This window comes from Taudactylus pleione, unplaced genomic scaffold (assembly GCF_031769625.1).
Source record: "Taudactylus pleione unplaced genomic scaffold, aTauple2 ptg000151l, whole genome shotgun sequence".
In the NCBI taxonomy this organism is placed as follows: domain Eukaryota; kingdom Metazoa; phylum Chordata; class Amphibia; order Anura; family Myobatrachidae; genus Taudactylus; species Taudactylus pleione.
In genome coordinates this window covers 4,843,704-4,867,523 of record NW_028284553.1, presented here as the reverse complement: position 1 = coordinate 4,867,523, position 23,820 = coordinate 4,843,704, and the positions used below count along the sequence as shown (strand labels likewise).

The window sequence follows — 23,820 nt, the reverse complement described above, 5'->3', positions numbered from 1 at the left end:
GGGGGGGAGAGAGAGACTTGTTAGCTATATTCATCATGTGGGCTTTTTAATATCTGAATCTTAATTGTGTTTTGGGGACAAGTGTATATGAGAGAGGCTGTTGCTTGGGGTTGATAGTAGCACAACATGTACAGTATATTGCAATGAGGTAGAATGTGAGCCTGATTGAGAGATCCACAGTATGTTCATTTGATAATGCATGTACATCTCTGAAATTTCCAGGCTACAGCATGATTGACATGCTGTTGTATTTTATGAGTGGAGCAGGGGCATGGTCACCATTCTTGGAAGGGATAAGACCATGGTCTTCGTAAGTGATCAGCACCCATTCAGGCTGCAGGAAGCTTCAGCTTCTGCAACCTGACCAGAGGAACAACCATTGCAACCAGTCACGATGGAGATCCCAGCCTGCGACATCAGTCCCAGTGCTGGGATCACAAATGCAAGAATGAGGTGTCTGATACTTCCATCTGTATTTGCATCTGAGATGGAAGGATTTGCACATTCACTTGTGTGCAGCTCTGCAAATCTGTCCATTTCTAAAGCAGGCCCTGTGTGCAGAGGGTGGTGGTGTGGCCGGCAGGAAGAGGCGCCAGAGAAACCAGTGTACCGGGCCCCAAGATTTCTGTTGCTGGCCCTGCACACAGCACTGCTGGATGGAACAGTACAACAGCAAATGTATATATATTATTATATTATATTTATTTTACACTTTTTTAATTTAAACTTATGTTTTTTTACAACCAACTGACAATGCTCAGAGTCACAGTGCTGCATTTCGAAGTTGTTGAACACAGTGGGCTATGGCCTGTGGACTCACTGAAGAACCTGTGTGTGACAGAAGACAGGGAGTGGATGCACAGCTGGATGGATACAACTGACCTGGATGGACACAACACAGTGTTTTCAGTGCCGCTGGGTAACTTACCTCTTCTGTCACGCTGTGATCCATGGCAAGGTGTCAGCATCCTTTGTCCATTCTGGATGCATAGACTTCAGTTTGGTTTCTCTGCCTGCTAGGCCAGTGGTTCCCAAACTGTGCACCGCGGCACCCTGGGGTGTCTCGTGACACTTGCTGGGGTGCCTCAAGTTGGTGGCCCAGCACCAAATCAAATTATTTATGGTCAGTGTAATGTAATTATGTGGACAAACAGAAGCTCAAACCTGTCCACAACCACATTATTGACCCTAAGGATGACAGGTAAGCACAATTTACTTCACTTTACTACTGTACTATTTTTTTTTTCAGAATTTCTCAATAACAAACATTTGCTTTAAGGGTTCCATGAAAACAATGCTGATACTCTAGGGTGCCATGATTCAATAAAGTTTGGGAACATTTGTGCTAGGCCATAACCCACATAAGAGCCTAGCCTGGAGTACTGCTGTGACATGTTCTGATCACATGACCACAGTCCATCCAATCCTATGCCAGATTGAGCTTCCCTGAACCACCTTATTCTGCTCAGCCTTTCACAGCTAACCCAGGGGTATAAATTCCATCCATGGGCATAGTGCAAGGAGTGCAGCTGCTTTGGGGCCCTGAGCTTTGGGGGCTCATCTTCCTTGTCAAAGTTACATGTGTTATATACATTTATCACCATTGGGTGGTACATGAGGGCCTTTACTACTCTTGCTATGAGGCCTTCAAATACCTAGTTATGCACCCTGGTTCCATCCACTGGCTCTAGCAAATTGCCAGTACAACATCTAAACTCAGTTCCCACAGAGCCTATGTTACTCTAAGCTCCTGAACTAGTCTCCTGAGCAGTGTAGTTCTGCTATCCTGCTGTATTGCTGCAGTTAACCCAGTCTTTACTGGGTGATGCTGCTCCTGAACTCTGTGGCTCATTTCCTAATCAGTGTCTTTCCTAGCAACTACAATATTTGTTCCAGAATTCAGATAGCTAGCTCTGGATTCTGGAGGTGAAGCCAAGATATTAGCTATCTATTAGTTTGCAAGATTTCAGCATTGTTAGAGACTGTGACTTTGCCTGTGTTGAGTCAAATTACCATCTATGTGTAGTACACCTGTACTTCCACTCTGCTACAAGGAATCCTTAATCCACAGCAATGTAATTATCCTGTGGTCTGATTCAGCATTTCTTCACTTCTGCTTCATCTCTGGCCCACCACCAATCAACTGTGTGTTGCTTAGCTCAGTCCCTACTGAGTGAAGCTCAACTGTGCTCCGCTTACATTAATTTGTTATCAAGCTGGTGCAGTTTTGTTGTATTTGCAGCAATAGCTTTTTATTATAGATGTGCGCCAACCCCTGTGTTTTGTTTTCGATCTGAATCTCCCCTGGTTTTGGATCTGTATTGGTTTTACCAAAACCTCACCTCTGTGTTTAGTTTTCATGTTTTGGTTTTGGATCACATAAAATGGGCTATTTTTGTTCCTACAGTAGAATAACCTCAATAATATTTATTTCCACTTATTTCCATGCAAATGTTAACATCTTCACAGATCACAATATTGATTTGTTATTCTTGTTTAGGCCCAAAATTTGCACAAAGATAGCTGGCACAAACAAATGGTAGTTCAACTTCAGACATGGTACATCAGGAAACACTTTTATTATTGAAAAGAGGCCTAAGGAAGTTGGAGTATGTATGTATTTGAAGGTAGGGCAGGGACAGGAAGGGTTGATTGGTAGTAAATGTAATTTAGTTTTTTGATTCAAAAGAAAATTTATGAGAGAAGGGGAGGGGAGGAGGCATTTACAAAAAAATGTGATACAGTACATGTACATCAGTCCTTGCAATAGAAGAATCCTTGAGGATGACTGCTGCTGCTGGGAGTTGATTTTCTCATCCCAGAAGGAAGAGTGCTTTCCAAAAACAAATAAACAATTCACTTAAATAATCTTTGCAAACCTTCTAAAGGCATTTCCCAACCTGTACATGGACATAATAAAACATAGTTAGTAAGTGGCCTCAAAGTGTCACTTAACCAGAACAGATATGTGCACAAGCATAAAATCTATGATTTAAGGCAGGGGTAGCCAACACTGGTCCTCGAGAGCTACCAACAGTACATGTTTTCCAGGTCTCCACACAGAATCAAAACTATATTAAATAACTCCACCTGTGGATCTTTCTAAATGTTTTGGTGAGTAATGAATACACCTGTGCACCAGCAAGGTCATCTGGAAAATGTGAGCTCTCGAGGACCGAGGTTGGCTACCCCTGATTTAAGACTTTACGATGTGTTTTTTTTGAGAATCCTGTGCCTGCTGCTGTGGCTAGGAGTGGATTTTTATCCCAGAAGGGGACCATGAAGAGTGCTTCCAAAAAACAATTGATTTAAATAATCCTTTGCAAACCTTCTGTACAGGGACATTAAAAAAATAGCTTTGGCTAGTGGCCTTCAAACTGCCATTGTCCACTTAACCATATGAGATATGTGAACAAGCGGAACAGAGCATTAAATGCAACATTTCAGATCTTAGGTTTAAGTCTTATGTTGTGTCTTTCTAGGGAATACTCTCTTGAGCGCCATGCCTGCTTGCTGGGAGTGGATTTTTTTCATCCCAGAAGGGGACCAGGAAGCGTTCTCTCAAAAATAAACAATTGACTTAAGTAATCCTTTGCAAACCTTCTGTTCTGTAAAGGAATTTCCAAACCTGTACAGGGACATTAAAAAACAGAGTTAGTTAGTGGCCTTCAAATTGCCATTGTTGATGTTAGAATGTAGAAGGCCAAAAATTATGTTGACCACACATGGCTGATTGATCAACCATGGCAACTGGATTTCTGTCATAAGGAAAAGGAGACTGCAAACTGGCTGTCATGTTATAATTTGGCCATATGGGGTGTGTTGCTGGTAATGGATCAGGCTGGTTATCATAATTTATCAGTTGACACATTATTATTATTATTATAATTGTTGTTATTTTGGGTTGCCGTCTCCTGAAGGGTGTTTACCAACAGGCAGAGACTACCTACCTATCAGCTCAGGCACAGACACTTCCTAAGGAACAGAGCTCTGTTCTCTGCAGGAAAGCCAAATAGGTGGGAACCCCTGTACCAACATCTGAAGCTCATATCTCTCCACATCATCTGTTATAGATGAAAAAATGTCATCAGGGACATCTAGCTCCTCTTTCTGTACCCTACTCACCCTTTTTGGACAGGAAGTCCAGGATGGATGGTTTGGAAGAAGAAGGCCTAGCAATAGATGGGGATGGTCATTATCAAGACCTGGTTCCCCCAGTGGGTGTAGTCTGGAAGGTATTGGTTGGCATGCAGGCAGTAGAATAACAAAGGCCTCCATGTTGTCTGTGCTTACTATTCCGTATTTCAGTTTTCAATTCAGGTAGGAATAAAGTCAACTACAGAACACAGTGACAGAATCACTGGATGTCTTAGTGCATTCAGGCCAAATACAATCCATGAATTCCCAGAGAGATTCCGGACAGATAAATCCTTTGCTTGTAATAATCTTTGGTAATTCCTGGCAAAGGTGGGTGTTATAGCCAGACACTTTGAAGGCTGTAACTTTGAACTAGGGGTGAGCGGGTTCAGATTTCTGAAATCCAAACACCCCCCGAGCCCCCCGATCTGAGGCCGATCCGAGTCAGGCTTGACTTTTCCCTCCTGACTCGGATCTGAAATCGAGGCAAAACGTCATCATCCCGCCTTCCGGGTCTCGCGTATTTTGGATCCTATATAAGGTACCCGCATCAGCGTCATTTTCTCACTCGGCTGTGGACAGTGTAGAGGGAGGGTGGGAGTTAGGGCTGGCTGGGCTGTGTAGTGTAGTGCAGTGTAGTGTTGTGCTGTGCTGTGGTGCGCTGTGCTGCTGTTGTCCATAGGGGCTGTGTCCACTCCTCCAAAGTCCATAGGGGCTGGCTGTGTTGTCATAGGGGCTGTGTCCACTCCTCCAAAGTCCATAGGGGCTGGCTGTGTTGTGCTGCTGTTGTCCATAGGGGCTGTGTCCACTCCTCCAAAGTCCATAGGGGCTGGCTGGACTGTGTTGTGCAGTCAGTTGTCCATAGGGACTGTGTCCACTCCAAAGTCCTGTGCAGAGTCCCAGTCCTAAAGGGGTGCTGTAGTGTTGTCCAGGGGGTGCTCTGTCCATCAGGAGTGCTCCCCCTAAGTGCAAAAAAAAATAATATTTTCTGTGTTTGTGAATTGTGTGCGCAGTAGCCGCACGTGCATCAACAAAGTAGTGCCAAGCGTGCGCCTGTGTCATAAGTTAAGGGCCGGCTGGCTTGACCGTTAAAGGGTGCTGTAACCCCCAAAGTACACTCCAAACAAAATAAAAAAATATTTTCTGCGTTTGTGAATTGTATGCGCAGTAGCTGCACGTGCATCAACAAAGTAGTGCCAAGTGTGCGCCTGTGTCATAAGTAAAGGGCCGGCTGGCTTGACCGTTAAAGGGTGCTGTAACCCCCAAAGTACACTCCGAACAAAATAAAAAAATATTACCTGTGTTTGTGAATTGTGTGCACTGTGGCTGCGCGTGCATCAACAAAGGTGCAGCGCCAAGCGTGCGCCTGTGTCCCATAAGTAAACAGCTGGCTGGCTCATTTCTTAAAGGGTGGTGTAACCCACAAAGTGCACTACTCTCCAGCAAAAATAAAAAAATATTTTCTGTGTTTGTGTGCGCCTTAGCCGCACGTATATATCAAATCAGTATAACATAAATGGAGGACCAAACTTTCTCCAATAAAAATAAAATAGGGAAAGATCAAGAACCACTTCCTCCTACTGCTGAAGCTGCTGCCATTAGTCATGACATAGACGATAACATGCCATCAACGTCGTCTGCCAAGGCCGATGCCCAATGTCATAGTAGAGGGCACATACAATCTCAAATGGCAAAGTTCAGGAAAATGACCTTAAAAAAACCATTTAAATCATCTGAAGAGAAACGTAAACTTGCCAATATGCCATTTATGACACAGAGTGGCAAGGAACGGATAAGGTCTTTCCCTATATTCATGACTAGTGGTTCAGCTTCACATGACAATGGAAGCCCTCCTCCCACTAAAAAAATCAAACGAGTTAAGCTGGCAAAAGCACAGCGAAGAACTGTGCATTCTAAGAAGGTATCACAAATCCCCAAGGAGAGTCCTAGTGTGGTGGCGGTTGCGATGCCTGACCTTCCCAGCACTGGACGGGAAGAGGTGGCTCTTTCCACCATTTGCACGCTCCCTGCAAGTGCTGAAAGGAGCACCCACAGTCCACTTGCTGATTTGCAAATTGAAGATGTCACTGTTGAAGTACAACAGGATGAGGATACTGGTATAGCTGGAGCTGAGGAGGAAGTTGGCGAGGAGGATTCTGATGGTGATGTGGTTTGTTTAAATCAGGCTTCGGGGGAGACAGTTGTTGTCCGTGGGATGAAAAAGCCCATCACGGTCATGCCTGGGCAGAAGACCAAACATTCCACCTCTTTGGTCTGGCAATATTTCTATCCAAATCTGGACAACAACTGTCTTGCCATATGTACCATATGCAAAGGTGAAATAAGTAGGGGTAGCGACGTTAACCACCTAGGAACATCCTCCCTTATACAGCACCTGCAGCGCGTTCATAAAAAGTTACTGTCAAGTTCAGAAACTTTGGCTAAGACCGTAAGCAGTCCAGGGATACCTAAATCCCTTTTTCCTGTTTTATCCAAGTAATCGGTGGATGAGGAGGATGAGGACGACATCTTGCCTCCGTAGAGCCAGTTTGTGCAGGGACACATTAATTGCCAGCTTGTTTTGTGGAGGCCCAAACGAACCAATCATTTCAGCCACAGTCATGTGGCAGACCCTGGCGCTGAAATGATTGGTTTGTTAAAGTGTGCATGTCCTATTTATACAACCATAAGGGTGGGTGGGAGGGTCCAAGGACAATTCCATTTTGCACCTCTTTTTTTTCTTTGCAGTATGTACTGTTTGGGGCCTAGTTTTTCAAACTGTCATCCTGTCTGCCACTGCAGTGTCACTCCTAGATGGGCCACATGTTTTTGCCGCCCACTCGTGTCGCTTAGCATAGTCATCCATCTACCTCGATGCAACCTTTTGGCCATAAAAACAATATTGTGAGGTGTGAGGTGTTCAGAATAGACTGGAAATGAGTGGAAATGAAATTTATTGATGTTAATAATTGAATAGGAGCATAAAAACCAACAAATTCTGTGATTTTAGCTGTTTTTATGCTTTTTAAAAAAAAAATACAGATCCAAAACACAAAACCCAGAACCTAAAACACGGAAGGGTGGTTTTGGCAAAACCAATCCAGATCCAAAACACGAAGAAAGATCCAGATCCAAAACCAAAACACAAAACACGAAAAGTGGCCGGTGCACACCCCTACTTTGAACTACTTTATAGAAAACATGTGAATGAAACCTTTCCACACTGAAGAACATGATGGAGAAATTCCTTAAAGTTCAGCACTTAGAGCATCTTTTTTCATGTTCTCTGAGGCCTCTCCTGACTGTGAAGAAAGATTATCCACACTGTAGTCTTCCATTGTGACTTTTTAATGTTGATTTCAATGTTGTCCGCTGGCTGAGATCCATCTCATCTAAGGGTTGGGTTTTCCCCATGCAAAAGAGAAAATTCACATCCAGAAGGTGACTCTTTTGTTTTTGTTTAGCTGTGGTGTCAGTCCCTCTTTTGGCAGAATTTGCACAATCTTGGTCTTGGGGGCACCATGATGAATCAGACAGATCCTCCAGGGTAAACATCTGATCTGGTGTTGCATTTATTTCTATTAAATCTTTGTGTGTGAGTTTAATCATTTGCCACTTGTGGTGGAGCTCTTTTTATGCTTTCTAAATGATCTCCAGACACAATGTAAAACTTAAACCTTAAAATGAAATGTTGCATTTAATGCTCTGTTCCGCTTGTTCTAATAACAAACTTTAACACACTAGACTTACAATCTTTGCTTTTGTTTACAGTTTTGAATAGAACAGTTTTAGAATTTTGGATGTCTACTCTATATAGGTTTGTTAACAAATATAGGCTTTAGATTTTTAGAGCATACCGTATAACTTTATAAGCTGTTAGGATAACATTTCTGCTATGTTTAAGATAAAAAAAAACAACTTTTGGTAACCCAATAACTTAAAAATAAAGTTTTCATTGCAATATTCATGCAGACCCTTGACAGACAGGAGCACAGCACCCCTGTGCACCTATGCCGATGACAGTGACAGCCAGGTGTGGCTGACATGCACACAATAAAAATTGTTTATTTATTATTTTGGGCAGCAGCCCCTCAACAGACAGGAGCACAGAACCCCTGCACACCTATGCCGATGACAGTGCCAGCCAGGTGTGGCTGACATGCACACAAAAAAAATTTGACAAAAAAAATGAAATTTTTTTTTGTTATAATTCGAAAACAGAAAAAGTATTCTCATAATGGGCACACACAGATTATACAACTACATAAATAGAGTACAGAAAAAGAGCCTGGTTCATAGAATTAAAATATAACTTTTATTAAGGTGAAATATAAAATAATAGTGTACATGAAAATAAGTGATTAAAATATTGACAAACCTATGTCATGTGTGTCTTTGATCTAATATTGTCCACAAAATCCCCAAGGGAAAAGGAAGAAATTAGCCTGATATCGGCATATATAAGGTAAGTACCAATAATAAGAGTGTCTTATTCCACAATTGATTGTAACAACAGTAATGTTTCCAATTATTCATACAACTGTGCTTTATTCCAAAGTGTTACATAGGTATATCGTAATACCATACGAAACATAACATTCTTTCTATATTCCCAAAATGGGTTCTAATATCATATTATTTCTAACATATAGTTAAATAATGTATCCTATAAGCTGTGGAATCACAGTTGTTGGATGTAGTGGATCACTGCTGTACAATAATCATTCCTCTATCATTATCAAAAGCGCTTATCTTATCTTATAAATATTGACATATATAGTCAGTATCTTACATCCCACATTGATTGTGGTATAAATATCAGCAGCGCTATACGATAGGATCCGATATATACAGATAGTAGCATTTCATTTAAATGGAATTCTGGAATCTTACTACCTACAACAAGGTTTTGCACGTGCAGACAATTATAATTTCTTAGTAGTGAGTAATTTCACATATATAGTCGTTCGCATCGTATAGTTTTCATTCCACAGTGCTGTTCTATACAATAGAATCCAATATATATATATGTTTAACGATTAAATTTCCTACACAATATAAAATGGAATTCCAAAATCTTGCATACTAATAATAGGTTTAATGTGTGTAAAGCAATTAATTCTTTATTAATTTCAAGGAGTCAGTGATATTACAGGTGTTCACAGTTATAACCTCCTAACAGTGGGCGATTTCACATATATGGTCAATAGCATCATATAGCTTTCATTCCACAATAATGATGTAATATTCCAGCAGTGCTGATCACAGCGTCCCATATATGAGGATTTGAGCTATAGCTATATGGCTACATCCATTCCATATTTATTTGTGTGCACCCAACAGCACTCCAATTCAATTTACACATATATGGTCAATAGCATCATATAGCTTCATTTCCACAATAATGATGTAATGTTCCAGCAGCGCTGATCACAGCGTCCCATATATAAGATTTTGAGCTATAGCTGTATGGCTACATTCATTCCATATATTATTTGTGTGCATCCAGCAGCACTCAGATTCAATTTACAGCACAGTGAGAATGGAATTCTCAGATCCTATTAACTGATAATAAGTTTGATATATATTAACAGACACTCTTATGTTAAATCAAAGAGTCCCTGGTATATAGCTGATTCACAATTAACACAAATTAGTAGTTGGTGATTTCATACATTGTAATTTTAAACAGACATAGGTATAGTCATTTAAAACGGAGGAGACGCCAAGCAGCGTGTCCTCCCTCCCTGATGCGTGTTTCGCCAGTGGCTTAGTCTTAGGGGCCAACCCGTGCTATGGGCTGCCTATCTTTTTATAACGAGTACTAACCAATCATCACAATCCTGAATGATTGATGGCTACTTCCTCCAATCAACATTTAATTAGATGAATGAAAAACGGCTCCAACCTTCTTTTAGAGAAAGTGCATGATAATATCCATCCTATTAAGCCCTGACAAAACCCAAAGTTTTTATCGATATTCAGTTCATAAATTTGACTATTATTATACAAAAAACAATCATATATATTATCAAAATATAGATATAAATAAAATAGTATTATTAATAAAATATCGATATCACCAAAATATTATCCAATGGATTCATGACATGTATAATAAATATTAAATAAATAAATAATGTAAATTAAATTCATAATCAGAAATATATGTATATATAGAATTAATATCATAAAGTGAATCAATTGTTTCCAAAATAAATGAAATACTAATATTCATATAGTAATAAATAAATGTAGGTGATTAACTAGTGATCTCCATGTTCATATTAAGAGACATCAAAGTACAGTTTATAAATAAAACCCTTTTTAAATATTAGACTATCATACATAATCAATCTTAATTGATATAAATAATACACTCAAAGGTGAAATTACAATTAATAACGTGTAGGATTTATAATATAAGTGAATGTGCTGACTAAAACCATTTTTAAATACCAAAATATCAGTGTAATCACGGTGAATTCATAACTATTATCACCCATTAATCAATATCATAAAGTGATGATAAAATTATTTATTAATAAAGTGTAAAAAAAGAAAAATAATAATGAGTCTTAACTCATAAATAAACTGAAGTGAAAAAGAAGATAATATTGAGACATCATCTCATATTATAAATGTGTAGTGAAGATAAGAACCCTTCTAAATAAATATAATATAAATAACATAAATTCAAATTCGATGTCAAAAATTATATATACATTATATATAAGCCATAGTCCACAAATTCCCATAATAATCTAATAGTACTATAACTGATATCAAAATATGTCACAAAAATGCTCCGAAATTAATAAATTCATTAAGCCCTTCAGGGTTAAGGCCCCCCATCTTATAGGTCCACTTGCTTTCTCTGCATAGCAGTTCCTGTGTTAAATCTCCACCCCTAACACCAAGGTGCACTTTTTCAATACCAAAGATTCTCAAACACTTGAAATTATTCTGATGAAAGTCATAAAAGTGTCGTGCGATGGATGTCAATTTTTTCTTTTTCATTAAGTCAGAAACAGAGTTTCTAATGTTGCCCACATGTTCTAATGTCCTTTGCTTAAGGGGTCTAGTTGTCATGCCAATGTAGTTCTTCTCACAAGGACATTTACTGCAATAAATAATTCCTGAAGTATTGCAATTGATGTAATCATGGAGTATATGTGTTTTTTGGAATTTATCCTTAAATTCTTAGGTTTTTACCATGTATTGGCATGCTTTGCATCCCCCACACTTATATGAGCCCATAACTGTCGGCTGTTTTTTATTTTTCTTGGTAAAATGACTATGTACTAGATGGTCTTTCAGATTTCTTGTTCTTCTCCAAGACATTTGTACTCTGGGTTTCAAATTCATCGCTAAAGCATGCCAATACATGGTAAAAACCTTAGAATTTATGGATAAATTCCAAAAAAAACATATAATCCATGATTACATCAATTGCAATACTTCAGGAATTATTTATTGCATTAAATGTCCTTGTGATAAGAACTACATTGGCATGACAACTAGACCCCTTAAGCAAAGGACATTAGAACATGTGGGCAACATTAGAAACTCTGTTTCTGACTTAATGAAAAAGAAAAAATTGACATCCATTACACGACACTTTAACGACTTTCATCAGAATGATTTCAAGTGTTTGAGAATCTTTGGCATTGAAAAAGTTCACCTTGGTGTTAGGGGTGGAGATTTAACACAGGAACTGCTACGCAGAGAAAGCAAGTGGACCTATAAGATGGGGGGGCCTTAACCCTGAAGGGCTTAATGAATTTATCAATTTTGGAGCATTTTTGTGACATATTTTGATATCAGTTATAGTACGAATAGATTATTATGGGAATTTGTGGACTATGGCTTATATATAATGTATATATAATTTTTGACATCGACTTTAAATTTGTTATTTATATTATATTTATTTAGATGGGTTCTTATCTTCACTACACATTTATAATATGAGATGATGTCTCAATATTATCTTCTTTTTCACTTCAGTTTATTTATGAGTTAAGACTCATTATTATTTTTCTTTTTTTACACTTATTAATAAATAATTTTATCATCACTTTATGATATTGATTAATGGGTGATAATAGTTATGAATTCACCGTGATTACACTGATATTTTGGTATTTAAAAATGGTTTTAGTCAGCACATTCACTTATATTATAAATCCTACACGTTATTAATTGTAATTTCACCTTTGAGTGTATTATTTATATCAATTAAGATTGATTATGTATGATAGTCTAATATTTAAAAAGGGTTTTATTTATAAACTGTACTTTGATGTCTCTTAATATGAACATGGAGATCACTAGTTAATCACCTCAATTTATTTATTACTATATGAATATTAGTATTTCATTTAATTTGGACACGATTGATTCACTTTATGATATTAATTCTATATATACATATTTCTGATTATGAATTTAATTTACATTAATTGATTTAATATTTATTATACATGTCATGAATCCATTTGATAATATTTTGGTGATATCGATATTTTATTAATAATACTATTTTAATTATATCTATTTATATTTTGATAATATATATGATTGTTTTTTGTATTATAATAGTCAAATTTAAGAACTGAACATCGATAAAAACTTTGGGTATTGTTAGGGCTTAATTGGATGGATATTATCATGCGCTTTCTCTAAATGGAGGTTGGAGACGTTTTTCATTCATCTAATTAAATGTTGATTGGAGGAAGTAGCCATCAATCATTCAGGATTGAGATGATTGGTTAGTACTCGTTATAAAAAGATAGGCAGCCCATAGCACGTGTTGGCCCCTACGACTAAGCCACTGGCGAAACGCACGTCAGGGAGGGAGGACACGGCTTCTCCTCCGTTTTAAATGACTATACCTATGTGTGTTTAAAATTACAATGTATGAAATCACCAACTACTAATTTGTGATAATTGTGAATCCGCTATATACCAGGGACTCTTTGATTTAACATAAGAGTGTCTGTTAATATATATCAAACTTATTATCAGTTAATAGGATCTGAGAATTCCATTCACACTGTGTTGTAAATTGAATCGGAGCGCTGATGGATGCACACAAATAATATATGGAATGAATGTAGCCATACAGCTATAGCTCAAAATCTTATATATGGGATGCTGTGATCAGCGCTGCTGGAACATTACATCATTATTGTGGAAATGAAGCTAAATGATGCTATTGACCATATATGTGTAAATTGAATTGAAGTGCTGTTGGGTGCACACAAATAAATATGGAATGGATGTAGCCATATAGCTATAGCTCAAATCCTCATATATGGGATGCTGTGATCAGCGCTGCTGGAATATTACATCATTATTGTGGAAAGAAAGCTATATGATGCTATTGACCATATATGTGAAATCGCCCACTGTTAGGAGGTTATAACTGTGAACACCTGTAATATCACTGACTCCTTGAAATTAATAAAGAATTAATTGCTTTACACACATTAAACCTATTATTAGTATGCTAGATTTTGGAATTCCATTTTATATTGTGTAGGAAATTTAATCGTTAAACATATATATATATTGGATTCTATTGTATAGAACAGCACTGTGGAAGGAAAACTATACGATGCTAACAACTATATATGTGAAATTACTCACTACTAAGAAATTATAATTGTCTGCACGTGCAAAACCTTGTTGTAGGTAGTAAGATTCCAGAATTCCATTTAAATGAAATGCTACTATCTGTATATATCGGATCCTATCGTATAGCGCTGCTGATATTTATACCACAATCAATGTGGGATGTAAGATACTGACTATATATGTCAATATTTATAAGATAAGATAAGCGCTTTTGATAATGATAGAGGAATGATTATTGTACAGCAGTGATCCACTACATCCAACAACTGTGATTCCACAGCTTATAGGATACACTATTTAACTATATGTTAGAAATAATATGATATTAGAACCCATTTTGGGAATATAGAAAGAATGTTATGTTTCCTATGGTATTACGATATACCTATGTAACACTTTGGAATAAAGCATAGTTGTATGAATAATTGGAAACATTACTGTTGTTACAATCAATTGTGGAATAAGACACTCTTATTATTGGTACTTACCTTATATAAGCCGATATCAGGCTAATTTCTTCCTTTTCCCTTGGGGATTTTGCGGACAATATTAGATCAAAGACACACATGACATAGGTTTGTCAATATTTTAATCACTTATTTTCATGTACACTATTATTTTATATTTCGCCTTAATAAAAGTTATATTATAATTCTATCAACCAGGCTCTTTTTCTGTACTCTATTTATGTAGTTGTATAATCTGTGTGTGCCCATTATGAGAATACTTTTTCTGTTTTCGAATTATAATATATTGTATCTATTCTCTGGTGCACCTCCACAATAAATATCAAATTTAAGATTGGACACTGATTAGGGGAATGGATTTTGAGAGATAAGAGCTCCTGTGCGGATATATTTTGTGTTGAATTTTTTTTTGTTTTCAGCTTTAAAACTTGAGCCCAGAGCACAGATTGATCACTACTGGAGTCAGGCAGCACTAGGTTGCAACTTGCATTGCTGGCTGGATCTTGTGCGGTTAAGCCTAACACGCACTCATACAGACAGTAAAAGATCAAAAATAGACAATTGATTTTAATTTTTTTTATGCTCAAGAACTTGGGCCCAGAGCAGCGATTGATTATGACTGCAGTGGGGCAGCACTAGGTTGCAGGTTGGGACCTGCATTTCGGCCAAATCTGCAGGCCCTTCTCTGTCTCAGTTGTGTTTCTAAAATTTAAAGATATTAAAAAAATCTAAGTTTAGTTTTCACTTTCGGCTACACAATACAAGTACACTTTACACATTCAGGACAATAGGGACAACATACAGGAGGGTTTGTTTACATTTAAGAAAAGAATTGGAAAAGGTACAGACATTTTTAACAGTCCACTAATTTTTACATTTATACAAATGCATACTTACGTCTGCGTAATCGCGCCCGCAAATTAGCCAAAAGGACTGGCGACCAGCTGTGCAAATCAGACCAGCGCCTCTCTAGTTGCGCTATATTGCACCGAAATCCAGCACGGCGAATGGCTCTCCTCACCTCCGCATAGGCCGCACGCTTTAAGCGGTTGGAAATGGGAGGCTGGGCGTTTGTAAGCCGCCTGTCCAAAATGTTTACCAGGATGCTCAATTCCCGACGGGTAAAGGCTGCGGCTCTCATGATGGCAATGGCCGATTTTACAGAAAACATCAAATTTACATGGGGTAAAATAAAGATGATTGGCTAAAATATTTACTCAGTTTCCTAAAAAAAACACTATTGGACAATCCTTTAATCATTTGACCAGAAAAATAAGGTCAGATTTGATTCGTTAAAACATGCAGTGTGCAATTGCAAACATAAGAGTGCAAATGATCCTAACGCAAAATGCACATGCATTTTTAAAGTTAACACAATTAGCAACAGTACATTCACAGATAATAAACATTACTTTGTTTTGGAATAAAAAAAAAAAAAACGAGAACGGGGAAAACCACAACAACAAAAAAATAAAGTTTATTGACACATTAAAAAAACTGAATAAAAAGAACAGCAAGAGTTAAACACTCTTAATTAGATAATTGACAACAAGCTAATAACAAGCTGTTTGATAGTCCATGTAAACATGACATGTGACCATCAATACAACACATATGGCCGCAACCATTACAACATAATTTGCATACAGCGACTGACAGCGCCTGACTACGACTGTCTCGTTCGTTCGATCAGATCAGTCGGTAGATAGAAGAGGTGCAGTGCTAACGAATGGGCATCACTTTGTTTACGGTCGACCAGCCGTACAATGAGATTTTACGGCCGTAGCCCATACGACCGTGCGGCCACTATGACCTACTCTGAATGAGGTCCTTAGTCTTGGGGGCACCATGATGAATCAGACATATCCTCCAGGGTAAACATCTGATCTTGTATTGTATCTATTTCTATTAAACCTTTGTGTGTGAGTTTAGTCATCTGCCACTTGTGGTGGAGCTCTTTTTCTGCTTTCTAAATGATCTCCAGACACAATGTAAAACTTAAAACTTATAATTAAATGTTGCATTTAATGCTCTGTTCAGCTTGTTCTAATAACACACTATAACACACTAGACTTATAATCTTTGCTTTTGTTTACAGTTTTGAATAGAATAGTTTTAGAATTTAGGATGGTTACTCTATATAGGTCTGTAAACAAATATAGGCTTTAGATTTTTAGAGAATATAACTTTATCAGCTGTTAGGATAACATTTCTGCTATGTTTAAGATAAAAAAAAACAACTTTTGGTAACCCAATAACTTAAAAATAAAGTTTTCATTGCAATATTCATGCAGCCCCTTGACAGATAGGAGCACAGCACCCCTGTGCACCTATGCCGATGACAGTGGCAGCCAGGTGTGGCTGACCTGCACACAATAAAAATTGATTATTTATTATTTTGGGCAGCAGCCCCTCAACAGACAGGAGCAAAGAACCCCTGCACACCTACCCTGATGACAGTGATAGAGGGTGTGGCTGACACACACCGAAAAAAAAAGGGGACAAAAAATGACAATTTTTTTTTTCAGCTCCAGAACTTGGGCCCAGAGCACAGATTGATCACTACTGGAGTCAGGCAGCACTAGGTTGCAACTTGCATTGCTGGCTGTATCTTGTGCAGTTAAGCCTAACACACACTCACACAGACAGTAAAAGATCAAAAATAGACAATTGATTTTATTTTTTTCTTATGATCAAAAACTTGGGCTCAGAGCAGTGATTGATCATGACTGCAGTGGGGCAGCACTAGGTTGCAACTTATATTGCTGGCTGGATACACACACACATACACAGACAGTTAAAGCTAAAGTTAAAAAAAGACTATTTCTTTTTTTTATGCTCCAGAACTTGGACCCAGAAAATAAATGAATCACGACTGGAGAGGGACAGCACTATGTTGCAAGTTGCATTGCTGGCTGGATACACGTACACACACAGACAGTTAAAATTAAAGATAAAAAAAAAGATAATTTATTTTTATTTTTTTTATGCTCCAGAACTTGGGCCCAGAGCAGCGATTGATCACGACTGGAGTCGGGCAGCGCTAGGTTGCAACTTGCATTGCTGGCTGGATCTTGTGCAGTTAAGCATAACATGCACACACACATAAAAAAATATTACACTAAAAGACACTTTTACTTTTTTTTACAATATTTTTTTTTTTTTGGGGGGGAGTCCAGAACTTGGGCCCAGACTATGGTACCAGAGGGATTTAATTACAGTTATGAGATAGAACCTTTCTTGTATATATGTCAGTTACCTGAGAGAAATTACTTATGGGTGTTGTGATTCCTGGAGGAAGTCAACTGTATAAATGTAGAACCAACTGATGACAGCGTTGAGGGCTGGAATGTATAGTACAGGTCTTGGCCAAGAGTTAAGGATTTGATGCAGCCTGTGGGCTGTAGGAGCAGCCATGTGGGCTGATTGTGGCCTTTATAGTCATGGCCAAGGGACTGATGATGTGGAGCAGCCTTTGGGCTGTTGGAGCAGACTTGGGGGCTGATTGTGGCCTTCATAGTCATGGCCAAGGGACTGATGATGTGAAGCAGCCTTTGGGCTGTTGGAGCAGCCTTGAGGGCTGATGGTGACCTGGGGCCCCAGAACCATTGCAGCTTTTGGGCTGATGAGACCCAGGTAAGGTATGCAACAAGAACATCGGCTGCTACCAGTGCTGCCGAGATGACACTGGTGACAGTATGCTTAATAGTGCACCTGGAATGCAGAGCTGCTACCAATGCCACTGGCATGATGCTGGCGACAGTGTGCTAAATTGTGCACCTGAAATGCAGAGCTGCTACCAGTACTGCCGGCATGACAGTGGTGACGGTGTGCTAGATTGCACACCTGGATCGCAGAGTAGCTACCAGTGCCACCAGGATGTCACAGGCAGCAGTGTGCTAGATTGTGCACTAGGAGCGCTAAATTGTGACTGGTGCCGCTGGGTTGACACAAGCCGCTGGATGGCAAAAGATGCTTCTGAGGAAGTAAGTGCAGTGTGCTGCCCAGATGGTACAAGCAGCACACATGGATGAGATGCAGGTGGAGCCACCTGGATGAAATAAACAGACCCAACAATAACAGTTTGACTGGCTTAGGAACTCAACTGACAAGCAGGAGACTGGAAACCGAGAATGTACGAAAAACTTTATCACTGGCATGGAGTGAAGGGCTGGCTGGAATTTAAGAGAAACCGGGCCCAACCAAGGCACGCCTCCCTTTACGATTAATCTGTGCTGTGCACATACAAGAGAATCAATTAGAATGCACCTAACACTGCACACAGCCAGAAAATAATTAAAGAAGTGCCTCAGGCAGGAAGCTGCAAATAACATGATCTGCTTAACTGCAGATCCTGACAGTAACCCCCCTTGATCAGGGGTTAAGGACCCCTAGCTCTAGGTTTTTCCATAAAATATATAAAAAAATTTCTTACTAAGGCAGGAGCATTCAATGATCCCATAGGCAACCAGGAGCATTCATGTGGCCTGTACCCATTCCAATGGACCAGGAACTGAAGGGCTCCTCATGAGAGTCTGGAGTTCAGAATTTTCTCCACCACAAACTCTCGACACCCTTGGACAAGGACGGGTGTAGTTCTTCAAGGAAGGGTGGAGTTCTTGCTGGCCATCTAGAATAAAATAAAAGTGAGGTACATATATCATAAATAAAACAAACAGTGTAGGGTTAAAATGTGTATAAAATAAAACTGTGTTATAATGCGGTGCCCTGAATAAGATCAACAAAAGTAATCCAGGGGGACCTACCCCAAAAATGATACCAAAGTTGCACTACAGTATATAAAAAACTTGCAGGACTTATCCAGAATTATGCCATTACTAGTGTGCATATTCATTACAAGACCATGCTTTTAAACCAATAAGGTAGGGGTGCTAATCCAGACTGAGGGTGTCTCCTTTCCCTCAGGTGTGCAAAAAAGCACATTAAATAGAGTATATGGGAAAGATTTCTGGACTGCACACCCTGAATATACATACAATGGGAGGTGCTACCTGATGAGACTAATTGCAGGCACAAAAACAGACAAATCTCAGGTGCACAACTCCAAATTATTAATAATATATAAATGCAATAAAATTTTGCAATCAGTAGAGGTTTTTAGCATATTCTTGGCCAAGGTTATTGGCCTACCTACCATATCCAGTTAACCTCTGTAGGGTAGGTCCCTATCATACTACGATTCAAATCCAGAGCACAGGAAACCCCCAAACTACCCAACTAAGCCACCCCAGGGCACCGTCAAAGTAAAAATAGTGCTTTGTGAAACAGATATTTAGGAGCAGCTACTGCTGCATATAAAGAGTGAAAATAAAAAGTGAGGTACATATATAATAAACAAACAGTGAAGGGTTAAAATGTGTTATAAAAGAAAAAAGTGTTATTATGCGGTGCCCTGAAACAGATCAACAAAGGCAATCCAGGGGGACCCACGCCACAAAAATTAACCATTGTTGCATTACAGTATATAATATTTGTAGGACTTACCTAGAAATGTGCCTAATACTAGTGTGCATATTCATTACAAGACTCCATGATTTTAAACCAATAAGGTAGGGGTGCTAATCCAGACTGAGTGCATCTCCTTTCCCTCAGGTGTGCAAAAAAGCACATTAAATGGAGTATATGGGAAAGATTTTTAGACTGCACACCCTGAATATATGTATAATGGGAGGTGCTACCTGATGAGACTAATTGCAGGCACAAAAACAGACAAATCTCAGGTGCACATCTCCAAATTATTAATAATATATAAATGCAATAAAATTTTGCAATCAATAGAGGTTTTTAGCATATTCTTCTCCAAGGTTAAGGGCCTACCTACCATATCCAGGTAACCTCTGTAGGGTAGGTCCCTAACATACTACGATTCAAATCCAGAGCACAGGACACCCCCAACCTACCCCAGCTAAACCACCCCAGGGCACCACCATAGTAAGAAAAGTGCAGTGTGAAAGAGATAGTTAGGAGCAGCTACTGCTGCATACAAAGAGTGAAAATAAAAAGTGAGGTACATATATAATAAACAAACAGTGAAGGGTTAAAATGTGTTATAAAAGAAAAAAGTGTTATAATGCGGTGCCCTGAAAAAGATCAACAATGGCAATCCAGGGGGATCCATGCCCCCAAAATGAACCAAAGTTGCACTACAGTATATAAAACTTGTAGGACTTACCTAGAAATATGCCTAATACTAGTGTGCATATTCATTACAAGACTCCATGCTTTTAAACCAATAAGGTAGGGGTGCTAATCCAGACTGAGGGCGTCTCCTTTCCCTCAGTTGTGCAATAAATCACATTGAATTGAGTATTTGGGAAAGATTTCTGGACTGCATACCCTGAATATATATATAATGGGAGGTGCTACCTGATGAGACTAATTACAGGCACAGAAACAGACAAATCTCAGGTTCACAACTCCAAATAATTAATAATATATAAATGCAATAAAATTTTGCAATCAATAGAGGTTTTTAGTATATTCTTGGCAAAGGTTATGGGCCTACCTACCATATCCAGGTAACCTCTGTAGGGTAGGTCCCTACTGTCGAAGCTGGATTATTGGCTGAGACAAGATCAGATTAAAATTGAATCGCAGCGACACCATCTTGCAACTGGCCGCAAGACGCCATTTTGCGAATGACCGCTTAAACGCCATTTTAGATAAACTCACTCTTTAGTACATGTGGCCATATTACTATTAGCTTCATGCGATTGCATCTGTGACCGTCGCCATAAGTTACGGCGATTCACCAAAAGCCTATTTCATGACTTTGCATAGTTTGGCTGCTCTGGATAAAGTGTATATTATTATAAATCCCCTAAAGGATATATTGCATTAGCTGAACAGAGCAAATGGCCACGTGACAACTAGTCTGTGTAGACAAGCTTCACTGGATACAACGTCTGCTCTCACTCCAGGTGGCCCTGCACGAATACACACCTTACATTAGCAGGCTTCCTGTAATAAAAATACCTTCAAAACCAAGAGTGTTATTTTAGGTTTTGGGTCTTGTAGTTGTGCTAATTTGCATTTTACACAAGAGTCTGGGAGAACAATGGACGTTACTTTTGAGCCTGGGAAGGGTGGGGGCTGCTGAGAGAGGGGGGCATGTGGAACTATTAGGAAAAGCATTTCACACTGCTAGGTGTTCACTCAGTTTAAATGAGATGTAAGTGCACCATTTCTCATACACACATTAATACGCACAATTGTGCTGGTAACTAATCGCATATTAGCGAATGCATAAGATCCTATATGAAATCGCTGTTCATTAGCTTTATGCGCACGTATCTGCTCCAAGTTAACTAGCGTCTTTATATCAAACCCCCCATACTCACACATTACATATCCACATACAAGGTTCCATAAGCTTTAAGGGATAAGATTTAAGTTTGTTCATTTAGTATAAATGCTGTGAAATAAAGATTATTTGGTAATTAAGGTTTTATACATGCTAAGTAAGCCATGTCTGGTTTTGTACTGATGCGTACTCTCTCAGCAGAATTCTGGTATTATCGGTGTGGAGATCGCATCATGCATTCTCAACTTATGGACCGCAGAGACTTCAAGCAACAAAATGTATATAATGTGAACAACTGTTAGGATGTTACATGTGGCGGGAAACCAGAGACCCTCAGTTGTTGGAGGCTGGGTTGTGTCTATTTGAATCAGCCTGTTAAATGCTCTGTAACAGATGTATCCCCCTTGGGAACCAATGGCATCAGCAACAAACTTCTCTATTGTGTTGTCTATTTCTGGGGGGTATAAATATGTGTGCTCCAACACTGGGTTTTAGTCTTCTTGCTGAATGCTGATTGATGAAGGGGTTTCTTGCTGATGCCTAACATAAGGTCCGGAAGCGCTGCGTATGTATACTGTACTTGGGTCTGTATAATTATTTTGCGCCGAATTGTGTCTGGATCAATAGTGTGTAACTGACTGTACTTTTACTTGAATAATACTTGTGCTTTGGAACCACATATTCCAGGTCTGAAGTCTTTATTTACTGTAAGACTGCGTACGCAAATTAGCATCATACTAAGAAGGTATAGGCAAGATATTAGAAGGTATAGGAAGGAGTGTATAGAGGTTCTAATATAGATTCCTTACCAACATACTATGATTCAAATCCAGAGCATAGGACACCCCCAAACTAGCCCAGCTAAGCCACCCCAGGGCACCGCCAAAGAAAGAAAAGTGCAGTGTGAAGGAGATAGTTAGGAGCAGCTACTGCTGCATATAAAGAATGAAAATAAAAAGTGAGGTACATATATATATAAAATAAACAGTGAAGGGTTAAAATGTCTTATAAAAGAAAAATGTGTTATAATGCGGTGCACTGAAACAGATCAACAAAGGCTATCCAGGGGGAGCCATGCCCCAATAATGAACCAAATTTGCACTACAGTAAATAACTTGTAGGACTTACCTAGAATTGTGCCTAATACTAGTGTGCATATTCATTACAAGACTCCATGCTTTTAAACCAATAAGATAGGGGTGCTAATTCAGACTGAGTGCATCTACTTTCCCTCAGGTGTGCAATAAAGCACATTAAGTGGAGTATATGGGAAAGATTTCTGGACTGCAAACCCTGAATAGATATATAATGGGAGGTGCTACCTGATGAGAGGTTTTTAACCATATTCTTGGCCAAGGTTATGGGTCTACCTACCATATCCAGGTAACCCATGTAGGCTAGGTCCCTAACATACTACAATTCAAATCCAGAGCACAGGACACCCCCACCTAAACCACCCCAGGGCACTGCCATAGTAAGAAAAGTGCAGTGTGAAAGAGATAGTTAGTGGCAGCTACTGCTACATATAAAGGTAACCTCTGTAGGGTAGGTCCCTAACATACTACAGTACAAATCCAGAGCGCAGGACACCCCCAAACCAGCTAAAATGGGAATTTAGTAAGAACCATAATGCTTCAGTGGCTGAAGTAGGGGAGAAGACAGAAGGATGGGTCTCATGGCTGAACCCAGTGAAATGGTTCTCAGGCCTAGGGGAATGGGTCCAGGAAGTGTTCACCACAATAGGCAAATTCTTGATTCTTATACTGGTTTTTAGCATAATCTTGGCCAAAGTTATGGGCCTACCCACCATATCCAGGTAACCTCTGTAGGGTAGGTCCCTAACATACTAAGATTCAAATACAGAGTGAAGGATCCCCCCAAACTAGCCCAGCTAAGCTACCCCAGGGCACCACCTTAGTAAGAAAAGTGCAATGTGAAAATGATAGTTAGGAGCAGCTACTGCTGCATATAAAGAATGAAAATAAAAAGTGAGGTACATATATAATAAACAAACAGTTAAAATGTGTTATAAAAGAAAAATGTTTTATAAAGCGGAGCCCTGAAACAGATCAACAATGGCAATCCAAGGGGACCCACGCCAGTATATTCCTCCATCCAGTGCCTCCAATCCTCAAATGCCCACTTGATGGCCAAAAGCTCACAATTCCCTATGTCATAATTCCTTATTTCTGAGAGAAATAAGCACAGGGATGGAGTTTGCCATTCACAGGATCCTTCTGAGATAGTATA

General features: G+C 39.0%; 1 pseudogene; it reads right to left on the bottom strand.

Moving 5' to 3' along the window:
* Window positions 1–3,688: 3,688 nt before the first annotated feature.
* Window positions 3,689–22,962, bottom strand: LOC148522207 (SPOC domain-containing protein 1-like; annotated as a pseudogene).
* Window positions 22,963–23,820: the final 858 nt, after the last annotated feature.